The sequence below is a fragment of the Dendrobates tinctorius genome, unplaced genomic scaffold (genome assembly GCF_039654945.1).
Source record: "Dendrobates tinctorius isolate UK_male_01 unplaced genomic scaffold, ASM3965494v1 ptg000204l, whole genome shotgun sequence".
NCBI classification, from domain to species: domain Eukaryota; kingdom Metazoa; phylum Chordata; class Amphibia; order Anura; family Dendrobatidae; genus Dendrobates; species Dendrobates tinctorius.
Window position 1 is genome coordinate 2,007,237 of NW_027361871.1, and position 24,155 is coordinate 2,031,391.

Sequence of the window (24,155 nt, forward strand, 5' to 3'; positions counted from 1 at the left end):
CCATCTTCCTTAGAGTTGGTGCCCTTGTTTTTGCAACAGGTGGTTCGCTTGCACGGGATTCCTGAGAACATTGTATCTGACAGAGGAGTTCAGTTTGTGTCTAGATTTTGGAGGACTTTCTGTTCCAAGCTGGGATTTCAGTTGTCCTTCTCCTCTGCATTTCACCCTCAGACCAATGGGCAGACGGAGAGAACAAACCAGACTTTGGAGTCGCATTTGAGATGTTTTATTTCTGCTGATCAGGATGATTGGGTTTCATTTTTGCCCTTGGCTGAATTTGCTTTAAATAATAGAGCTAGTTCTGCCACTTTGATGTCACCTTTTTTTGTAACTTTGGGTTTCATCCTCGATTCTCTTCATGGCAGGTGGAGCCTTCTGCCTGCCCAGGTGTTGACACTGTGGTGGAGAGAATGCACCAGATCTGGAACCAAGTGGTGGATAAGTTGTCTCTCTCCCAGGAAAAGGCTCAGCGGTTTTCCAACCGGCATAGGACCATTGGTCCCCAGTTTAAGGTGGGTGATATGGTTTGGTTGTCATCAAAGAATATCGCTATGAAGGTGGCTTCTCCAAAGTTTAAACCTAGATTTATTGGACCCTACAAGATTTTGGAGATTCTTAATCCAGTCTCTTTTCAATTGGCTCTTCCTGTTACATTTAAGATCCATAACGTGTTTCGTGTTTCATAAGTCTCTGTTAAAGAGGTTTGTTGAGCCAGTAGTTCCTGTGGTGGCACCTCCTGACCCGGTATTGGTTAAATGTAATGTGGAATATGAGGTTGAGAAGATACCTGGCTAGACGGAGACTCCAGTATTTGGTTAAATGGAAGGGTTATGGCCAGGAGGATAATTCTTGGGTCCCTGCATCCGATAATCATGCCGAAAGATTGGTTTGTGCCTTTCATCGCGCCCATCCTGGTCGCCCTGGTGGCGTGGATGAGGGTTCGGTGACCCATCCTCAAGGGGGAGGTACTGTTGTGAGTTCATTTTCCCCTTCACCGTCGATGTCTGATGAACTCCCTCTTCTGGTGAAGGAAGGTAGTGAGGCTGATTACCAAACACCTGATCTGGTAGATGATGACTGGGTAACAGGAAATTTTGACTGGATATAAGGCAGCCGACGCCCTTCTGAGTCGCTGGTGATTTCTCTGCTGGATTCTTGGAGACCAGTCTGATTCCTGCTTCCCAAAGATAAGTTTTTGCTCTGCTAGTGAACTTATTAGTTTTGCTTTGTTTACCTTGTTTTTTGGGGTTCAGCCATCCCCGGTCGGGGGTGTGCTGAGTTCCATTTTTGTCTCTGATCAGTTTGTCTCTTTGCTCTGTCTTCAGAATTTACCTGAGTGCTGATATAGTCATTTTGAAGTCCTAGCGACTTCAGGGCCTGTTTTTCCTATCAGACGGTTGGGACATTTTTTGGTAGGGATTTTTATGGATTGCAGACAGCAGCTTTTCTATCCTGTCCTTTTTAGTTAGCTTGGGCCCCATCGTTTGCTCAACCTATCTTTCTATCTGTGTTAGTGTTTTCATCCTGCTTCATCGTCATTATATGTTGGGGGCTGCCTATTGCTTTGGGGTCTGCTCTGGGGCAGTTTAGATTTCCCCTTTCTTTCTTTAGGCCTATTTAGTTCTCCGGCTGTGATCGAGGGGTCTAGGGCATCGTAGGAACCCCCCACGGCTACTGTTAGTTGTTGTGGATAGGATCAGGGGTCTGCAATCCGATAGCTACCAACCTCTCTGGTTTTCTGGACTTAGCTTGTATTTTTGTTTTTTCCTCCTTCGGTGACTCATTCATAACAGGGGTCCTTCTTAATGATGGGCCATAAATTATTTAGAACATCTCTTATCCTGTTCTATTGTGAACTGAATGTTGTAATAAAATTTGTTCTAAAGAGTTAAGCATCATCTTTCTTTTGTTTAGTCAGAGATTTGCTGAGGAGAATATTCTGGTTAAAATTTTTAAAAACATTATCACATGTAGAACTAATGAGTTTTTTGGGATACCTCTGAGCAAGGAACCTTTCCCTCAGGACCTCGGATTGTGTGTTAAAATCCTCATCATTAGAGCAGTTCTTTCTTATCTTTTGGAACTGATTGTGAGGAATATTAAAAAGCCATTTTTTGTAGTGTCCACTCTTAAAATGTACATAACTATTAGAATCCACCTCTTTAAAAAACGTTTTACTGCAAATCTTGGAATCCCTGATGAAAAATGTGATGTCGAAAAAATCCTGATTATTAACATGTGGGGTAAAAGTCAAGCCCCATCGATTATTCTGGATGGAACAAATGAGAGCACCCACATCTAAAACGTCATTGTCCCAGATTAAGAACAGGTCATCAATGTATCTTCTGTATAAAATGATGCCTTTATTAAAAGTCTCATTGGTGATAAAATTTTGTTCCCATTTATGGCCCATCATTAAGAAGGACCCCATACTTAATGGGGTCCTTCCAGACAAACCTGCTATCACCTTCCGAAAGGCCAGGTCATTAAAGAATATTCTGGCTCCAAGTAGACTTCTACCCCAGAAACCTACTACCCATACCATTTCATCACCAGGGATTTATAAGTGTCACCGTCCTAATTGTGATTGCTGTCATACCATTTCACACTGCACGTCTGTTTGTCCACCCCATTACACTTGAAAAATTTCCCCTCAAATTCCACCTCACTTGTCATTCCTATTATGTTATATATGTCATTTCCTGTCCTTGTCCCAGATTGTATGTAGGTCGCACTACACAAGCACTGCATAGTCGCATGAATTCACACCGTCACAATATCAAAATAGGCTTCCAAAAACATGGACTTTCACGACACTTTGACACCACACATTCCAGAGATTTCAGTAAGGCCACCATTTATCCCATTGATCACATACCAGACCACATCCCCAATAGGTTCCAATCACTATGCAGAAAGGAAGTTTTTTGGATCTACAAACTCAAATCTATTGAGCCCAATGGTCTTAATATCATCAAAGATGTTTTTTATTGATTTAATTTTGACCCTGTGTTTTAATATCTTATCCTTTCAATTAGTTTATATCATCATCTTCGTTTTTTAAAGAAAAATTTTTTATGCATTTTTTTCACCCATGAATTTTTTTTTTTTTATTTTTTTTACATTTTTATTAAGTCTTAACACTCAATTGTTAACCATTTTTATATCACCTATTCCAAAGAGTTTCTTCTTGTTGTTCTTCTCTTTTCTCCACCTAGAAAGAAATATTTGAGACTAGTTTTAGCTATTTACACATGATTTTAACCATTTTCTCCTTACTTTCCAGTTCCACATGTAGCATAGTGGACTAATACCATGCATTATATCCTCTGAGGCAAGTTTTAATCCACCCCAGGACTCGAGAGCCGTTTTTTAATCTTTTACCTTGTGATCCCACTCTGTCTTCCTATTTTTTAATCACGTTTTTTATACCAACACTCTTTTTATGGCATTTTAAACATCGTTTTTAATATGGTTGTAATAAAGCTTTATTGTTTTGTATGATTCATGTATATGTATCCATGCTGACGTGTCACCCCACTATTCTTGGCGCCTCCCCCTTTTTTATGTATATATACCCCTGCAATGATCTTCTGTAACATGCCCTGATGAAGTGAGCTGAGACTGGCTCAGGAAGCGCGTTGGCAATAAAGATATCTTGAATTCTACCACAGCAGCGCAGTCTCTTATTGCACTACCAGCCTTCTCTTTGAGATGAAGAATAGAAAGCACTGCTGACATTTGAAATCAAGATTTTCTATTTACTAAACAGGCTCTATGACCAACTAAGACAAATGACAAACAGGTGTGATACATTAGAAAGCCTGCTTAGAGAGTTAAACAGCCCTAAGCTGAGATAAAGAAGGAAGAGGACTGCTGGCATTCAAATTCAAGATTTTATGTTAACTAAACAGGCTCTTTGACCAACTAAGACAAAGGACAAACAGGTGTGATACATTAGAAAGCCTGCTTAGAGCGTTAAGAAGCCCCAAACTGACATAAAGAAAGAATAGCACTGCTGGCATTCAAATTCAAGATTTTCTGTTTACTAAACAGGCTCTTTGACCAACTAAGCCAAAGGACATAAAGGTGAGATACATTGGATACACGGATTAGAGATGCATAGAAAGGAGGCATTTCAAAACTAAATCAACTGGTTTTACATTGTCATGCTTGAAGCCATCTTTCTTCCTTTATATCTCTAAGATAGAAGAGATTTTGAATCTCACAATTGCACTACCAGTCGCAAGTGAAACACCTATTTTTAAGATAGGAAGCATCTTTGTGAGGAGAAGAAAACAAGGCATTGCTGAGATTTGAACTCAGGATCTCCTGTTTACTAGACAGGAACTTTAACCAACTAATCCACAGCACCAGAAGATGGCATGCATTTGAAATCCAAGGAAGATTGAAGCACCAATCGAACATTCAACTGGTTAGCGCAGCAAAACAATATTGAGCTTGAGTTCCATTCCACGTACAGCAGAACATGGAATAAGATTTCATTCTCAGTCATAACACTTAAGAAACCAAGTAAATTTTGAAGAGCATTCATTTCAAAGACTGACAAATTTACAGAAGCTGTATCGAGGACAAAGGGTTTGAAGTTTTGCAATTGAATGATCCATCTTTTAGCACAGCTGAAATTTGGGACTTGTTTTGCTTCCAAGTTATGACACAGAATAGACAGATTGAAGGAATGCCATGGCAAAACCAAAAGGAGGAAAAATTATGACTAATTGATATTAAAAACCTCAGCACTGGTTCATTTCTGATAGAGTTTTCCCCAAGCTAACTTCAAACAACAGGAACTGTAGGTGACGAGATAAGGCAACTCTGACAAAAGCCAACATACAATCTTCAGTGAAAAAACACTGACTGGTAAAAACCTCTCAACATCTTTCCACCTTAACATGCGGGCACTATGTAGAAGAGGTGGCCGAGTGGTTAAGGCGATGGACTGCTAATCCAATGTATGGGTTTGAATCCCATCCTCGTCAGATTAATCTGCTTCTTCTTTCGCGGTGAATGGTTTGGTTTTCATTTTTAACCCAAGCGGTGGACACTTCAAGCATGAAAGTTTACAATACTCCTGTGCTGCTATCAAACTTTGCAGAGTCAGATGTGTAAATCCACTGGTTTTAATTTGTAAAGCTTGATGCCATCCTATATTCTGTAAAGAAAATTATATCCTCTAATTCCTTTTAAAGTGTTTCAACAGCAGAGAATTTTTTTTCTCAATTGCAATATATTAGGGCTGTGGGAAATTAATATTTGATGACAAACAAGAGTAAAAGTCCTCTTTTTGGGGTAAAAACCCACAAAATGAGATGAAGAATAGAAAGCACTGCTGACATTCAAAATCAAGATTTTTCATTTACTAAATAGGCTCTTTGACCAACTAAGCCAAAGGACAAACAGGTGCGAAACATTAAAAAGCCTGCTTAGAGAGTTAAACAGCCCTAAACTGAGATAAAGAAGGAAAAGGACTGCTGGCATTCAAATTCAAGATTTTCCATTTACTAAATAGGCTCTTTGACCAACTAAGACAAAGGACAAACAGGTGTGATACATTAGAAAGCCTGCTTAGAGAGTTAAACAGCCCTAAACTGAGATAAAGAAGGAAGAGGACTGCTGGCATTCAAATTCAAGATTTTCTGTTTACTAAACAGGCTCTTTGACCAACTAAACCAAAGGACATAAAGGTGAGATACATTGGATAAACGGATTAGAGATGCATAGAAAGGAGGCATTTCAAAACTAAATCAACTGGTTTTACATTGTCATGCTTGAAGCCATCTTTCTTCCTTTATATCTCTTAGATAGAAGAGATTTTTAATCTCACAATTGCACTATCAGTCGCAAGTGAAACACCTATTTTTAAGATAGGAAGCTTCTTTGTGAGGAGATGAAAACAAGGCACTGCTGAGAATCGAACTCAGGATCTCCTGTTTACTAGACAGGCGCTTTAACCAACTAATCCACAGCACCAGAAGATGGCATGCATTTGAAATCCAAGGAAGATTGAAGCACCAATCGAACATTCAACTGGTTAGCGCAGCAAAACAATATTGAGCTTGAGTTCCATTCCACGTAGAGCAGAAACATGGAATAAGATTTCAATCTCAGTCATAACACTTAAGAAGCCAAGTAAATTTTGAAGAGCATTCATTTAAAAGACTGACAAATTTACAGAAGCTGTATCGAGGACAAAGGCTTTGAAGTTTTGCAATTGAATGAGCCATCTTTTAGCACAGCTGTAATTTGGGACTTGTTTTGCTTCCAAGTTATGACACAGAATAGACAGATTGAAGGAATGCCATGGCAAAACCAAAAGAAGGAAAAATTATGACTAATTGATATTAAAAACCTCAGCACTGGTTCATTTCTGATAGAGTTTTCCCCAAGCTAACTTCAAACAACAGGCACTGTAGTTGACGAGATAAGGCAACTCTGACAAAAGCCAACATACAATCTTCAGTGAAAAAACACTGACTGGTAAAAACCCTCTCAACATCTTCCCACCTAAACGCATGGGTGCTATGTAGACGAGGTGGCCGAGTGGTTAAGGTGATGGACTGCTAATCCATTGTGCTCTGCATGCATGGGTTCGAATCCCATCCTTGTCAGATTATTCTGCTTCTTCTTTCGTGTTGAATGGTTTGGTTTTCATTTTTAACCCAAGCGGTGGACACTTCAAGCATGAAAGTTTACAATACTCCTGTGCTGCTATCAAACTTTGCAGAGTCAGATCTGTAAATCCACTGGTTTTAATTTGTAAAGCTTGATGCCATCCTATATTCTGTAAAGAAAATTATATCCTCTAATTCCTTTTAAAGTGTTTCAACAGCAGAGAATTTTTTTTCTCAATTGCACTATATTAGGGCTGTGGGAAATTAATATTTGATGACAAACAAGAGTAAAAGTCCTCTTTTTGGGGTAAAAACCCACAAAATGAGATGAAGAATAGAAAGCACTTCTGACATTCAAAATCAAGATTTTTCATTTACTAAATAGGCTCTTTGACCAACTAAGCCAAAGGACAAACAGGTGCGAAACATTAAAAACCTTGCTTAGAGAGTTAAACAGCCCTAAACTGAGATAAAGAAGGAAAAGGACTGCTGGCATTCAAATTCAAGATTTTCCATTTACTAAATAGGCTCTTTGACCAACTAAGACAAAGGACAAACAGGTGTGATACATTAGAAAGCCTGCTTAGAGAGTTAAACAGCCCTAAACTGAGATAAAGAAGGAAGAGGACTGCTGGCATTCAAACTGTGCGTTTAGGTGGGAAGATGTTGAGAGGGTTTTTACCAGTCAGTGTTTTTTCACTGAAGATTGTATGTTGGCTTTTGTCAGAGTTGCCTTATCTCGTCAACTACAGTGCCTGTTGTTTGAAGTTAGCTTGGGGAAAAATCTATCAGAAATGAACCAGTGCTGAGGTTTTTAATATCAATTAGTCATAATTTTTCCTCCTTTTGGTTTTGCCATGGCATTTCTTCAATCTGTCTATTCTGTGTCATAACTTGGAAGCAAAACAAGTCCCAAATTTCAGCTGTGCTAAAAGATGGCTCATTCAATTGCAAAACTTCAAAGCCTTTGTCCTCGATACAGCTTCTGTAAATTTGTCAGTCTTTTAAATGAATGCTCTTCAAAATTTACTTGGCTTCTTAAGTGTTATGACTGAGATTGAAATCTTATTCCATGTTTCTGCTCTACGTGGAATGGAACTCAAGCTCAATATTGTTTTGCTGCGCTAATCAGTTGAATGTTAGATTGGTGCTTCAATCTTCCTTGGATTTCAAATGCATGCCATCTTCTGGTGCTGTGGCTTAGTTGGTTAAAGCGCCTGTCTAGTAAACAGGAGATCCTGACTTCGAATCTCAGCAGTGCCTTGTTTTCATCTCCTCACAAAGAAGCTTCCTATCTTAAAAATAGGTGTTTCACTTGCGACTGATAGTGCAATTGTGAGATTAAAAATCTCTTCTATCTAAGAGATATAAAGGAAGAAAGATGGCTTCAAGCATGACAATGTAAAACCAGTTGATTTAGTTTTGAAATGCCTCCTTTCTATGCATCTCTAATCCGTTTATCCAATGTATCTCACCTTTATGTCCTTTGGCTTAGTTGGTCAAAGAGCCTGTTTAGTAAACAGAAAATCTTGAATTTGAATGCCAGCAGTGCTATTCTTTCTTTATGTCAGTTTGGGGCTTCTTAACTCTCTAAGCAGGCTTTCTAATGTATCACACCTGTTTGTCCTTTGTCTTAGTTGGTCAAAGAGCCTGTTTAGTAAACAGAAAATCTTGAATTTGAATGCCAGCAGTCCTCTTCCTTCTTTATCTCAGTTTAGGGCTGTTTAACTCTCTAAGCAGGCTTTCTAATGTATCACACCTGTTTGTCCTTTGTCTTAGTTGGTCAAAGAGCCTATTTAGTAAATGGAAAATCTTGAATTTGAATGCCAGCAGTCCTTTTCCTTCTTTATCTCAGTTTAGGGCTGTTTAACTCTCTAAGCAGGCTTTTTAATGTTTCGCACCTGTTTGTCCTTTGGCTTAGTTGGTCAAAGAGCCTATTTAGTAAATGAAAAATCTTGATTTTGAATGTCAGCAGTGCTTTCTATTCTTCATCTCATTTTGTGGGTTTTTACCCCAAAAAGAGGACTTTTACTCTTGTTTGTCATCAAATATTAATTTCCCACAGCCCTAATATAGTGCAATTGAGAAAAAAAAATCTCTGCTGTTGAAACACTTTAAAAGGAATTAGAGGATATAATTTTCTTTACAGAATATAGGATGGCATCAAGCTTTACAAATTAAAACCAGTGGATTTACACATCTGACTCTGCAAAGTTTGATAGCAGCACAGGAGTATTGTAAACTTTCATGCTTGAAGTGTCCACCGCTTGGGTTAAAAATGAAAACTAAACCATTCAACACGAATGAAGAAGCAGATTAATCTGACAAGGATGGGATTCGAACCCATGCATGCAGAGCACAATGGATTAGCAGTCCATGGCCTTAACTACTCGGCCACCTCGCCTACATAGCGCCCGTGCGTTTAGGTGGGAAAATGTTGAGAGGGTTTTTACCAGTCAGTGTTTTTTCACTGAAGATTGTATGTTGGCTTTTGTCAGAGTTGCCTTATCTCGTCAACTACAGTGCCTGTTGTTTGAAGTTAGCTTGGGGAAAACTCTATCAGAAATGAACCAGTGCTGAGGTTTTTAATATCAATTAGTCATAATTTTTCCTTCTTTTGGTTTTGCCATGGCATTCCTTCAATCTGTCTATTCTGTGTCATAACTTGGAAGCAAAACAAGTCCCAAATTACAGCTGTGCTAAAAGATGGCTCATTCAATTGCAAAACTTCAAAGCCTTTGTCCTCGATACAGCTTCTGTAAATTTGTCAGTCTTTTAAATGAATGCTCTTCAAAATTTACTTGGCTTCTTAAGTGTTATGACTGAGATTGAAATCTTATTCCATGTTTCTGCTCTACGTGGAATGGAACTCAAGCTCAATATTGTTTTGCTGCGCTAACCAGTTGAATGTTCGATTGGTGCTTCAATCTTCCTTGGATTTCAAATGCATGCCATCTTCTGGTGCTGTGGCTTACTAAACAGGCTCTTTGACCAACTAAGACAAAGGACAAACAGGTGTGATACATTAGAAAGCCTGCTTAGAAAGTTAAGAAGCCCCAAACTGACATAAAGAAAGAATAGCACTGCTGGCATTCAAATTCAAGATTTTCTGTTTACTAAACAGGCTCTTTGACCAACTAAGCCAAAGGACATAAAGGTGAGATACATTGGATAAACGGATTAGAGATGCATAGAAAGGAGGCATTTCAAAACTAAATCAACTGGTATTACATTGTCATGCTTGAAGCCATCTTTCTTCCTTTATATCTCTTAGATAAAAGAGATTTTTATTCTCAAACTCAGGATGTCCTGTTTACTAGACAGGCGCTTTAACCCACTAAGCCACAGCACCAGAAGATGGCATGCATTTGAAATTCAAGGAAGATTGAAGCACCAATCGAACATTCAACTGGTTAGCGCAGCAAAACAATATTGAGCTTGAGTTCCATTCCACGTAGAGCAGAAACATGGAATAAGATTTCAATCTCAGTCATAACACTTAAGAAGCCAAGTAAATTTTGAAGAGCATTCATTTAAAAGACTGACAAATTTACAGAAGCTGTATCGAGGACAAAGGCTTTGAAGTTTTGCAATTGAATGAGCCATCTTTTAGCACAGCTGAAATTTGGGGCTTGTTTTGCTTCCAAGTTATGACACAGAATAGACAGATTGAAGAAATGCCATGGCAAAACCAAAAGGAGGAAAAATTATGACTAATTGATATTAAAAACCTCAGCACTGGTTCATTTCTGATAGAGTTTTCCCCAAGCTAACTTAAAACAACAGGCACTGTAGTTGATGAGATAAGGCAACTCTGACAAAAGCCAACATACAATCTTCAGTGAAAAAACACTGACTGGTAAAAACCCTCTCAACATCTTCCCACCTAAACACACAGGCACTATGTAGACAAGGTGGCCGAGTGGTTAAGGTGATGGACTGCTAATCCATTGTGCTCTGCATGCATGGGTTAGAATCCCATCCTCGACGGATTAATCTGCTTCTTGTTTCATGTTGAATGGTTTGGTTTTCATTTTTAACCCAAGCGGTGGACACTTCAAGCATGAAAGTTTACAATACTCCTGTGCTGCTATCAAACTTTGCAGAGTCAGATCTGTAAATCCACTGGTTTTAATTTGTAAAGCTTGATGTCATCCTATATTCTGTAAAGAAAATTATATCCTCTAATTCCTTTTAAAGTGTTTCAACAGCAGAGAATTTTTTTCTCAATTGCACTATATTAGGGCTGTGGGAAATTAATATTTGATGACAAACAAGAGTAAAAGTCCTCTTTTTGGGGTAAAAACCCACAAAATGAGATGAAGAATAGAAAGCACTGCTGACATTCAAAATCAAGATTTTCCTTTTACTAAATAGGCTCTTTGACCAACTAAGCCAAAGGACAAACAGGTGCGAAACCTTAAAAAGCCTGCTTAGAGAGTTAAACAGCCCTAAACTGAGATAAAGAAGGAAAAGGACTGCTGGCATTCAAATTCAAGATTTTCCATTTACTAAATAGGCTCTTCGACCAACTAAGATGAAGGACAAACAGGTGTGATACATTAGAAAGCCTGATTAGAGAGTTAAACAGCCCTAAACTGAGATAAAGAAGGAAGAGGACTGCTGGCATTCAAATTCAAGATTTTCTGTTTACTAAACTGGCTCTTTGACCAACTAAGACAAAGGACAAACAGGTGTGATACATTAGAAAGCCTGCTTAGAGAGTTAAGAAGCCCCAAACTGACATAAAGAAAGAATAGCACTGCTGGCATTCAAATTCAAGATTTTCTGTTTACTAAACAGGCTCTTTGACCAACTAAGCCAAAGGACATAAAGGTGAGATACATTGGATAAACGGATTAGAGATGCATAGAAAGGAGGCATTTCAAAACTAAATCAACTGGTTTTACATTGTCAAGCTTGAAGCCATCTTTCTTCCTTTATATCTCTTAGATAGAAGAGATTTTTAATATCACAATTGCACTATCAGTCGCAAGTGAAACACCTATTTTTAAGATAGGAAGCTTCTTTGTGAGGAGATGAAAACAAGGCACTGCTGAGATTCGAAGTCAGGATCTCCTGTTTACTAGACAGGCGCTTTAACCAACTAAGCCACAGCACCAGAAGATGGCATGCATTTGAAATCCAAGGAAGATTGAAGCACCAATCGAACATTCAACTGATTAGCGCAGCAAAACAATATTGAGCTTGAGTTCCATTCCACGTAGATCAGAAACATGGAATAAGATTTCAATCTCAGTCATAACACTTAAGAAACCAAGTAAATTTTGAAGAGCATTCATTTAAAAGACTGACAAATTTACAGAAGCTGTATCGAGGACAAAGGCTTTGAAGTTTTGCAATTGAATGAGCCATCTTTTAGCACAGCTGAAATTTGGGACTTGTTTTGCTTCCAAGTTATGACACAGAATAGACAGATTGAAGAAATGCCATGGCAAAACCAAAAGGAGGAAAAATTATGACTAATTGATATTAAAAACCTCAGCACTGGTTCATTTCTGATAGAGTTTTCCCCAAGCTAACTTCAAACAACAGGCACTGTAGTTGACGAGATAAGGCAACTCTGACAAAAGCCAACATACAATCTTCAGTGAAAAAAAACTGACTGGTAAAAACCCTCTCAACATCTTCCCACCTAAATGCACAGGTGCTATGTAGATGAGGTGGCCGAGTGGTGGAGGCGATGGACTGCTAATCCATTGTGCTCTGCATGCATGGGTTCGAATCCCATCCTCATCGGATTAATCTGCTTCTTCTTTCATGTTGAATGGTTTGGTTTTCATTTTTAACCCAAGCGGTGGACACTTCAAGCATGAAAGTTTACAATACTCCTGTGCTGCTATCAAACTTTGCAGAGTCAGATCTGTAAATCCACTCGTTTTAATTTGTAAAGCTTGATGCCATCCTATATTCTGTAAAGAAAATTATATCCTCTAATTCCTTTTAAAGTGTTTCAACAGCAGAGAATTTTTTTTCTCAATTGCACTATATTAGGGCTGTGGGAAATTAATATTTGATGACAAACAAGAGTAAAAGTCCTCTTTTTGGGGTAAAAACCCACAAAATGAGATGAAGAATAGAAAGCACTGCTGACATTCAAAATCAAGATTTTCCTTTTACTAAATAGGCTCTTTGACCAACTAAGCCAAAGGACAAACAGGTGCGAAACCTTAAAAAGCCTGCTTAGAGAGTTAAACAGCCCTAAACTGAGATAAAGAAGGAAAAGGACTGCTGGCATTCAAATTCAAGATTTTCCATTTACTAAATAGGCTCTTTGACCAACTAAGACAAAGGACAAACAGGTGTGATACATTAGAAAGCCTGCTTAGAGAGTTAAACAGCCCTAAACTGAGATAAAGAAGGAAGAGGACTGCTGGCATTCAAATTCAAGATTTTCTGTTTACTAAACTGGCTCTTTGACCAACTAAGACAAAGGACAAACAGGTGTGATACATTAGAAAGCCTGCTTAGAGAGTTAAGAAGCCCCAAACTGACATAAAGAAAGAATAGCACTGCTGGCATTCAAATTCAAGATTTTCTGTTTACTAAACAGGCTCTTTGACCAACTAAGCCAAAGGACATAAAGGTGAGATACATTGGATAAACGGATTAGAGATGCATAGAAAGGAGGCATTTCAAAACTAAATCAACTGGTTTTACATTGTCATGCTTGAAGCCATCTTTCTTCCTTTATATCTCTTAGATAAAAGAGATTTTCAATCTCACAATTGCACTATCAGTCGCAAGTGAAACACCTATTTTTAAGATAGGAAGCTTCTTTGTGAGGAGATGAAAACAAGGCACTGCTGAGATTCGAACTCAGGATCTCCTGTTTACTAGACAGGCGCTTTAACCAACTAAGCCACAGCACCAGAAGATGGCATGCATTTGAAATCCAAGGAAGATTGAAGCACCAATCGAACATTCAACTGATTAGCGCAGCAAAACAATATTGAGCTTGAGTTCCATTCCACGTAGAGCAGAAACATGGAATAAGATTTCAATCTCAGTCATAACACTTAAGAAACCAAGTAAATTTTGAAGAGCATTCATTTAAAAGACTGACAAATTTACAGAAGCTGTATCGAGGACAAAGGCTTTGAAGTTTTGCAATTGAATGAGCCATCTTTTAGCACAGCTGAAATTTGGGACTTGTTTTGCTTCCAAGTTATGACACAGAATAGACAGATTGAAGAAATGCCATGGCAAAACCAAAAGGAGAAAAAATTATGACTAATTGATATTAAAAACCTCAGCACTGGTTCATTTCTGATAGAGTTTTCCCCAAGCTAACTTCAAACAACAGGCACTGTAGTTGACGAGATAAGGCGACTCTGACAAAAGCCAACATACAATCTTCAGTGAAAAAAAACTGACTGGTAAAAACCCTCTCAACATCTTCCCACCTAAATGCACAGGTGCTATGTAGATGAGGTGGCCGAGTGGTTGAGGCGATGGACTGCTAATCCATTGTGCTCTGCATGCATGGGTTCGAATCCCATCCTCGTCGGATTAATCTGCTTCTTCTTTCATGTTGAATGGTTTGTTTTTCATTTTTAACCCAAGCGGTGGACACTTCAAGCATGAAAGTTTACAATACTCCTGTGCTGCTATCAAACTTTGCAGAGTCAGATCTGTAAATCCACTCGTTTTAATTTGTAAAGCTTGATGCCATCCTATATTCTGTAAAGAAAATTATATCCTCTAATTCCTTTTAAAGTGTTTCAACAGCAGAGAATTTTTTTTCTCAATTGCACTATATTAGGGCTGTGGGAAATTAATATTTGATGACAAACAAGAGTAAAAGTCCTCTTTTTGGGGTAAAAACCCACAAAATGAGATGAAGAATAGAAAGCACTGCTGACATTCAAAATCAAGATTTTCCTTTTACTAAATAGGCTCTTTGACCAACTAAGCCAAAGGACAAACAGGTGCGAAACCTTAAAAAGCCTGCTTAGAGAGTTAAACAGCCCTAAACTGAGATAAAGAAGGAAAAGGACTGCTGGCATTCAAATTCAAGATTTTCCATTTACTAAATAGGCTCTTTGACCAACTAAGACAAAGGACAAACAGGTGTGATACATTAGAAAGCCTGCTTAGAGAGTTAAACAGCCCTAAACTGAGATAAAGAAGGAAGAGGACTGCTGGCATTCAAATTCAAGATTTTCTGTTTACTAAACAGGCTCTTTGATCAACTAAGACAAAGGACAAACAGGTGTGATACATTAGAAAGCCTGCTTAGAGAGTTAAGAAGCCCCAAACTGACATAAAGAAAGAATAGCACTGCTGGCATTCAAATTCAAGATTTTCTGTTTACTAAACATGCTCTTTGACCAACTAAGCCAAAGGACATAAAGGTGAGATACATTGGATAAACGGATTAGAGATGCATAGAAAGGATGCATTTCAAAACTAAATCAACTGGTTTTACATTGTCATGCTTGAAGCCATCTTTCTTCCTTTATATCTCTTAGATAGAAGAGATTTTTAATCTCACAATTGCACTATCAGTCGCAAGTGAAACACCTATTTTTAAGATAAGCCACAGCACCAGAAGATGGTATGCATTTGAAATCCAAGGAGGATTGAAGCACCAATCGAACATTCAACTGGTTAGCGCAGCAAAACAATATTGAGCTTGAGTTCCATTCCACGTAGAGCAGAAACATGGAATAAGATTTCAATCTCAGTCATAACACTTAAGAAGCCAAGTAAATTTTGAAGAGCATTCATTTAAAAGACTGACAAATTTACAGAAGCTGTATCGAGGACAAAGGCTTTGAAGTTTTGCAATTGAATGAGCCATCTTTTAGCACAGCTGAAATTTGGGACTTGTTTTGCTTCCAAGTTATGACACAGAATAGACAGATTGAAGAAATGCCATGGCAAAACCAAAAGGAGGAAAAATTATGACTAATTGATATTAAAAACCTCAGCACTGGTTCATTTCTGATAGAGTTTTCCCCAAGCTAACTTCAAACAACAGGCACTGTAGTTGACGAGATAAGGCAACTCTGACAAAAGCCAACATCCAATCTTCAGTGAAAACACACTGACTGGTAAAAACCCTCTCAACATCTTCCCACCTAAACGCACAGGTGCTATGTACATGAGGTGGCCGAGTGGTTAAGGCGATGGACTGCTAATCCATTGTGCTCTGCATGCATGGGTTCGAATCCCATCGTCGTCGGATTAATCTGCTTCTTCTTTCGTGTTGAATGGTTTGGTTTTGATTTTTAACCCAAGCGGTGGACACTTCAAGCATGAAAGTTTACAATACTCCTGTGCTGCTATCAAACTTTGCAGCGTCAGATCTGTAAATCCACTCGTTTTAATTTGTAAAGCTTGATGCCATCCTATATTCTGTAAAGAAAATTATATCCTCTAATTCCTTTTAACGTGTTTCAACAGCAGACAATTTTTTTTCTCAATTGCACTATATTAGGGCTGTGGGAAATTAATATTTGATGACAAACAAGAGTAAAAGTCCTCTTTTTGGGGGTAAAAACCCACAAAATGAGATGAAGAATAGAAAGCACTGGTGACATTCAAAATCAAGATTTTCCTTTTACTAAATAGGCTCTTTGACCAACTAAGCCAAAGGATAAACAGGTGCGAAACATTAAAAAGCCTGCTTAGAGAGTTAAACAGCCCTAAACTGAGATAAAGAAGGAAAAGGACTGCTGGCATTTAAATTCAAGATTTTCCATTTACTAAATAGGCTCTTTGACCAACTAAGACAAAGGACAAACAGGTGTGATACATTAGAAAGCCTGCTTAGAGAGTTAAACAGCCCTAAACTGAGATAAAGAAGGAAGAGGACTGCTGGCATTCAAATTCAAGATTTTCTGTTTACTAAACAGGCTCTTTGACCAACTAAGACAAAGGACAAACAGGTGTGATACATTAGAAAGCCTGCTTAGAGAGTTAAGAAGCCCCAAACTGACATAAAGAAAGAATAGCACTACTGGCATTCAAATTCAAGATTTTCTGTTTACTAAACATGCTCTTTGACCAACTAAGCCAAAGGACATAAAGGTGAGATACATTGGATAAACGGATTAGAGATGCATAGAAAGGATGCATTTCAAAACTAAATCAACTGGTTTTACATTGTCATGCTTGAAGCCATCTTTCTTCCTTTATATCTCTTAGATAGAAGAGATTTTTAATCTCACAATTGCACTATCAGTCGCAAGTGAAACACCTATTTTTAAGATAAGCCACAGCACCAGAAGATGGTATGCATTTGAAATCCAAGGAGGATTGAAGCACCAATCGAACATTCAACTGGTTAGCGCAGCAAAACAATATTGAGCTTGAGTTCCATTCCACGTAGAGCAGAAACATGGAATAAGATTTCAATCTCAGTCATAACACTTAAGAAGCCAAGTAAATTTTGAAGAGCATTCATTTAAAAGACTGACAAATTTACAGAAGCTGTATCGAGGACAAAGGCTTTGAAGTTTTGCAATTGAATGAGCCATCTTTTAGCACAGCTGAAATTTGGGACTTGTTTTGCTTCCAAGTTATGACACAGAATAGACAGATTGAAGAAATGCCATGGCAAAACCAAAAGGAGGAAAAATTATGACTAATTGATATTAAAAACCTCAGCACTGGTTCATTTCTGATAGAGTTTTCCCCAAGCTAACTTCAAACAACAGGCACTGTAGTTGACGAGATAAGGCAACTCTGACAAAAGCCAACATCCAATCTTCAGTGAAAACACACTGACTGGTAAAAACCCTCTCAACATCTTCCCACCTAAACGCACAGGTGCTATGTACATGAGGTGGCCGAGTGGTTAAGGCGATGGACTGCTAATCCATTGTGCTCTGCATGCATGGGTTCGAATCCCATCGTCGTCGGATTAATCTGCTTCTTCTTTCGTGTTGAATGGTTTGGTTTTGATTTTTAACCCAAGCGGTGGACACTTCAAGCATGAAAGTTTACAATACTCCTGTGCTGCTATCAAACTTTGCAGCGTCAGATCTGTAAATCCACTCGTTTTAATTTGTAAAGCTTGATGCCATCCTATATTCTGTAAAGAAAATTATATCCTCTAATTCCTTTTAACGTGTTTCAACAGCAGACAATTTTTTTTCTCAATTGCACTATATTAGGGCTGTGGGAAATTAATATTTGATGACAAACAAGAGTAAAAGTCCTCTTTTTGGGGGTAAAAACCCACAAAATGAGATGAAGAATAGAAAGCACTGGTGACATTCAAAATCAAGATTTTCCTTTTACTAAATAGGCTCTTTGACCAACTAAGCCAAAGGATAAACAGGTGCGAAACATTAAAAAGCCTGCTTAGAGAGTTAAACAGCCCTAAACTGAGATAAAGAAGGAAAAGGACTGCTGGCATTTAAATTCAAGATTTTCCATTTACTAAATAGGCTCTTTGACCAACTAAGACAAAGGACAAACAGGTGTGATACATTAGAAAGCCTGCTTAGAGAGTTAAACAGCCCTAAACTGAGATAAAGAAGGAAGAGGACTGCTGGCATTCAAATTCAAGATTTTCTGTTTACTAAACAGGCTCTTTGACCAACTAAGACAAAGGACAAACAGGTGTGATACATTAGAAAGCCTGCTTAGAGAGTTAAGAAGCCCCAAACTGACATAAAGAAAGAATAGCACTACTGGCATTCAAATTCAAGATTTTCTGTTTACTAAACATGCTCTTTGACCAACTAAGCCAAAGGACATAAAGGTGAGATACATTGGATAAACGGATTAGAGATGCATAGAAAGGAGGCATTTCAAAACTAAATCAACTGGTTTTACATTGTCATGCTTGAAGCCATCTTTCCTCCTTTATGTCGCTTAGATAGAAGAGATTTTTAATCTCACAATTGCACTATCAGTCGCAAGTGAAACACCTATTTTTAAGATAGGAAGCTTTTTTGTGAGGAGATGAAAACAAGGCACTGCTGAGATTCGAACTCAGGATCTCCTGTTTACTAGACAGGCGCTTTAACCAACTAAGCCACAGTACCAGAAGATGGCATGCATTTGAAATCCAAGGAAGATTGAAGCACCAATCGAACATTCAACTGGTTAGCGCAGCAAAACAATATTGAGCTTGAGTTCCATTCCACGTAGAGCAGAAACATGGAATAAGATTTCAATCTCAGTCATAACACTTAAGAAGCCAAGTAAATTTTGAAGAGCATTCATTTAAAAGACTGACAAATTTACAGAAGCTGTATCGAGGACAAAGGCTTTGAAGTTTTGCAATTGAATGAGCCATCTTTTAGCACAGCTGAAATTTGGGACTTGTTTTGCTTCCAAGTTATGACACAGAATAGACAGATTGAAGAAATTCCATGGCAAAACCAAAAGGAGGAAAAATTATGACTAATTGATATTAAAAACCTCAGCACTGGTTCATTTCTGATAGAGTTTTCCCCAAGCTAACTTCAAACAACAGGCACTGTAGTTGACGAGATAAGGCAACTCTGACAAAAGCCAACATCCAATCTTCAGTGAAAAAACACTGACTGGTAAAAACCCTCTCAACATCTTCCCACCTAAACGCACAGGTGCTATGTAGACGAGGTGGCCGAGTGGTTAAGGCGATGGACTGCTAATCCATTGTGCTCTGCATGCATTGGTTCGAATCCCATCCTCGTAGGATTAATCTGCTTCTTCTTTCATGTTGAATGGTTTGTTTTTCATTTTTAACCAAAGCGGTGGACACTTCAAGCATGAAAGTTTACAATACTCCTGTGCTGCTATCAAACTTTGCAGAGTCAGATATGTAAATCCACTGGTTTTAATTTGTAAAGCTTGATGCCATCCTATATTCTGTAAAGAAAATTATATCCTCTAATTCCTTTTAAAGTGTTTCAACAGCAGAGAATTTTTTTCTCAATTGCACTATATTAGGGCTGTGGGAAATTAATATTTGATGACAAACAAGAGTAAAAGTCCTCTTTTTGGGGTAAAAACCCACAAAATGAGATGAAGAATAGAAAGCACTGCTGACATTCAAAATCAAGATTTTCCTTTTACTAAATAGGCTCTTTGACCAACTAAGCCAAAGGACAAACAGGTGCGAAACATTAAAAAGCCTGCTTAGAGAGTTAAACAGCCCTAAACTGAGATAAAGAAGGAAAAGGACTGCTGGCATTCAAATTCAAGATTTTCCATTTACTAAATAGGCTCTTTGACCAACTAAGACAAAGGACAAACAGGTGTGATACATTAGAAAGCCTGCTTAGAGAGTTAAACAGCCCTAAACTGAGATAAAGAAGGAAGAGGACTGCTGGCATTCAAATTCAAGATTTTCTGTTTACTAAACTGGCTCTTTGACCAACTAAGAGAAAGGACAAACAGGTGTGTTACATTAGAAAGCCTGCTTAGAGAGTTAAGAAGCCCCAAACTGACATAAAGAAAGAATAGCACTGCTGGCATTCAAATTCAAGATTTTCTGTTTACTAAACAGGCTCTTTGACCAACTAAGCCAAAGGACATAAAAGTGAGATACATTGGATAAACGGAATAGAGATGCATAGAAAGGAGGCATTTCAAAACTAAATAAACTGGTTTTACATTGTCATGCTAGAAGCCATCTTTCTTCCTTTATATCGCTTAGATAGAAGAGATTTTTAATCTCACAATTGCACTATCAGTCGCAAGTGAAACACCTATTTTTAAGATAGGAAGCTTCTTTGTGAGGAGATGAAAACAAGGCACTGCTGAGATTCGAGCTCAGGATCTCCTGTTTACTAGACAGGCGCTTTAACCAACTAAGCCACAGCACCAGAAGATGGCATGCACTTGAAATCAAAGGAAGATTGAAGCACCAATCGAACATTCAACTGGTTAGCGCAGCAAAATAATATTGAGCTTGAGTTCCATTCCACGTAGAGCAGAAACATGGAATAAGATTTCAATCTCAGTCATAACACTTAAGAAGCCAAGTAAATTTTGAAGAGCATTCATTTAAAAGACTGACAAATTTACAGAAGCTGTATCGAGGACAAAGGCTTTGAAGTTTTGCAATTGAATGAGCCATCTTTTAGCACAGCTGAAATTTGGGACTTGTTTTGCTTCCAAGTTATGACACAGAATAGACAGATTGAAGAAATGCCATGGCAAAACCAAAAGGAGGAAAAATTATGACTAATTGATATTAAATACCTCAGCACTGGTTCATTTCTGATAGAGTTTTCCCCAAGCTAACTTCAAACAACAGGCACAGTAGTTGACGAGATAAGGCAACTCTGACAAAAGCCAACATACAATCTTCAGTGAAAAAACACTGACTGGTAAAAACCCTCTCAACATCTTCCCACCTAAACGCACAGGTGATATGTAGAAGAGGTGGGCGAGTGGTTAAGGCGATGGACTGCTAATCCATTGTGCTCTGCATGCATGGGTTCAAAAAACAATCCTCGTCGGATTAATCTGCTTCTTCTTTCGTGTTGAATGGTTTGGTTTTCATTTTTAACCCAAGCGGTGGACACTTCAAGCATGAAAGTTTACAATACTCCTGTGCTGCTATCAAACTTTGCAGAGTCAGATCTGTAAATCCACTCGTTTTAATTTGTAAAGCTTGATGCCATCCTATATTCTGTAAAGAAAATTATATCCTCTAATTCCTTTTAAAGTGTTTCAACAGCAGACAATTTTTTTTCTCAATTGCACTATATTAGGGCTGTGGGAAATTAATATTTGATGACAAACAAGAGTAAAAGTCCTCTTTTTGGGGTTAAAACCCACAAAATGAGATGAAGAATAGAAAGTACTGCTGACATTCAAAATCAAGATTTTCCTTTTACTAAATAGGCTCTTTGACCAACTAAGCCAAAGGACAAACAGGTGCGAAACATTAAAAAGCCTGCTTAGAGAGTTAAACAGCCCTAAACTGAGATAAAGAAGGAAGAGGACTGCTGGCATTCAAATTCAAGATTTTCCATTTACTAAATAGGCTCTTTGACCAAGTAAGACAAAGGACAAACAGGTGTGATACATTAGAAAGCCTGCTTAGAGAGTTAAACAGCCCTAAACTGAGATAAAGAAGGAAGAGGACTGCTGGCATTCAAATTCAAGATTTTCTGTTTACTAAACAGGCTCTTTGACCAACTAAGACAAAGGACAAATAGGTGTGATACATTAGAAAGCCTGCTTAGAGAGTTAAGAAGCCCCAAACTGACATAAAGAAAGAATAGCTGGCATTCAAATTCAAGATTTTCTGTTTACTAAACAGGCTCTTTGACCAACTAAGCCAAAGGACATAAAGGTGAGATACATTGAATAAACGGATTAGAGATGCATAGAAAGGAGGCATTTCAAAACTAAATCAACTGGTTTTACATTGTCATGCTTGAAGCCATCTTTCCTCCTTTATGTCGCTTAGATAGAAGAGATTTTTAATCTCACAATTGCACTATCAGTCGCAAGTGAAACACCTATTTTTAAGATAGGAAGCTTTTTTGTGAGGAGATGAAAACAAGGCACTGCTGAGATTCGAACTCAGGATCTCCTGTTTACTAGACAGGCGCTTTAACCAACTAAGCCACAGTACCAGAAGATGGCATGCATTTGAAATCCAAGGAAGATTGAAGCACCAAACGAACATTCAACTGGTTAGCGCAGCAAAACAATATTGAGCTTGAGTTCCATTCCACGTAGAGCAGAAACATGGAATAAGATTTCAATCTCAGTCATAACACTTAAGAAGCCAAGTAAATTTTGAAGAGCATTCATTTAAAAGACTGACAAATTTACAGAAGCTGTATCGAGGACAAAGGCTTTGAAGTTTTGCAATTGAATGAGCCATCTTTTAGCACAGCTGAAATTTGGGACTTGTTTTGCTTCCAAGTTATGACACAGAATAGACAGATTGAAGAAATTCCATGGCAAAACCAAAAGGAGGAAAAATTATGACTAATTGATATTAAAAACCTCAGCACTGGTTCATTTCTGATAGAGTTTTCCCCAAGCTAACTTCAAACAACAGGCACTGTAGTTGACGAGATAAGGCAACTCTGACAAAAGCCAACATCCAATCTTCAGTGAAAAAACACTGACTGGTAAAAACCCTCTCAACATCTTCCCACCTAAACGCACAGGTGCTATGTAGACGAGGTGGCCGAGTGGTTAAGGCGATGGACTGCTAATCCATTGTGCTCTGCATGCATTGGTTCGAATCCCATCCTCGTAGGATTAATCTGCTTCTTCTTTCATGTTGAATGGTTTGTTTTTCATTTTTAACCAAAGCGGTGGACACTTCAAGCATGAAAGTTTACAATACTCCTGTGCTGCTATCAAACTTTGCAGATTCAGATATGTAAATCCACTGGTTTTAATTTGTAAAGCTTGATGCCATCCTATATTCTGTAAAGAAAATTATATCCTCTAATTCCTTTTAAAGTGTTTCAACAGCAGAGAATTTTTTTCTCAATTGCACTATATTAGGGCTGTGGGAAATTAATATTTGATGACAAACAAGAGTAAAAGTCCTCTTTTTGGGGTAAAAACCCACAAAATGAGATGAAGAATAGAAAGCACTGCTGACATTCAAAATCAAGATTTTCCTTTTACTAAATAGGCTCTTTGACCAACTAAGCCAAAGGACAAACAGGTGCGAAACATTAAAAAGCCTGCTTAGAGAGTTAAACAGCCCTAAACTGAGATAAAGAAGGAAAAGGACTGCTGGCATTCAAATTCAAGATTTTCCATTTACTAAATAGGCTCTTTGACCAACTAAGACAAAGGACAAACAGGTGTGATACATTAGAAAGCCTGCTTAGAGAGTTAAACAGCCCTAAACTGAGATAAAGAAGGAAGAGGACTGCTGGCATTCAAATTCAAGATTTTCTGTTTACTAAACTGGCTCTTTGACCAACTAAGAGAAAGGACAAACAGGTGTGTTACATTAGAAAGCCTGCTTAGAGAGTTAAGAAGCCCCAAACTGACATAAAGAAAGAATAGCACTGCTGGCATTCAAATTCAAGATTTTCTGTTTACTAAACAGGCTCTTTGACCAACTAAGCCAAAGGACATAAAAGTGAGATACATTGGATAAACGGAATAGAGATGCATAGAAAGGAGGCATTTCAAAACTAAATAAACTGGTTTTACATTGTCATGCTAGAAGCCATCTTTCTTCCTTTATATCGCTTAGATAGAAGAGATTTTTAATCTCACAATTGCACTATCAGTCGCAAGTGAAACACCTATTTTTAAGATAGGAAGCTTCTTTGTGAGGAGATGAAAACAAGGCACTGCTGAGATTCGAGCTCAGGATCTCCTGTTTACTAGACAGGCGCTTTAACCAACTAAGCCACAGCACCAGAAGATGGCATGCACTTGAAATCAAAGGAAGATTGAAGCACCAATCGAACATTCAACTGGTTAGCGCAGCAAAATAATATTGAGCTTGAGTTCCATTCCACGTAGAGCAGAAACATGGAATAAGATTTCAATCTCAGTCATAACACTTAAGAAGCCAAGTAAATTTTGAAGAGCATTCATTTAAAAGAC

The 24,155-nt window shown here is 38.1% G+C and overlaps 4 non-coding genes across 4 annotated transcripts; 1 reads left to right on the forward strand and 3 right to left on the reverse strand.

Moving 5' to 3' along the window:
• Nucleotides 1-6,547: 6,547 nt before the first annotated feature.
• On the forward strand, nucleotides 6,548-6,629 carry TRNAS-GCU (transfer RNA serine (anticodon GCU)). Its single transcript has one exon. It is a non-coding gene; the product is annotated as a tRNA-Ser (tRNA).
• A 6,822-nt stretch (nucleotides 6,630-13,451) lies between these two features.
• TRNAT-AGU (transfer RNA threonine (anticodon AGU)) lies at nucleotides 13,452-13,525 on the reverse strand. Its single transcript has one exon. It is a non-coding gene; the product is annotated as a tRNA-Thr (tRNA).
• A 5,059-nt stretch (nucleotides 13,526-18,584) lies between these two features.
• TRNAT-AGU (transfer RNA threonine (anticodon AGU)) lies at nucleotides 18,585-18,658 on the reverse strand. The gene has a single exon. It is a non-coding gene; the product is annotated as a tRNA-Thr (tRNA).
• A 3,463-nt stretch (nucleotides 18,659-22,121) lies between these two features.
• On the reverse strand, nucleotides 22,122-22,195 carry TRNAT-AGU (transfer RNA threonine (anticodon AGU)). Its single transcript has one exon. It is a non-coding gene; the product is annotated as a tRNA-Thr (tRNA).
• Between the last annotated feature and the right edge of the window lie 1,960 nt (nucleotides 22,196-24,155).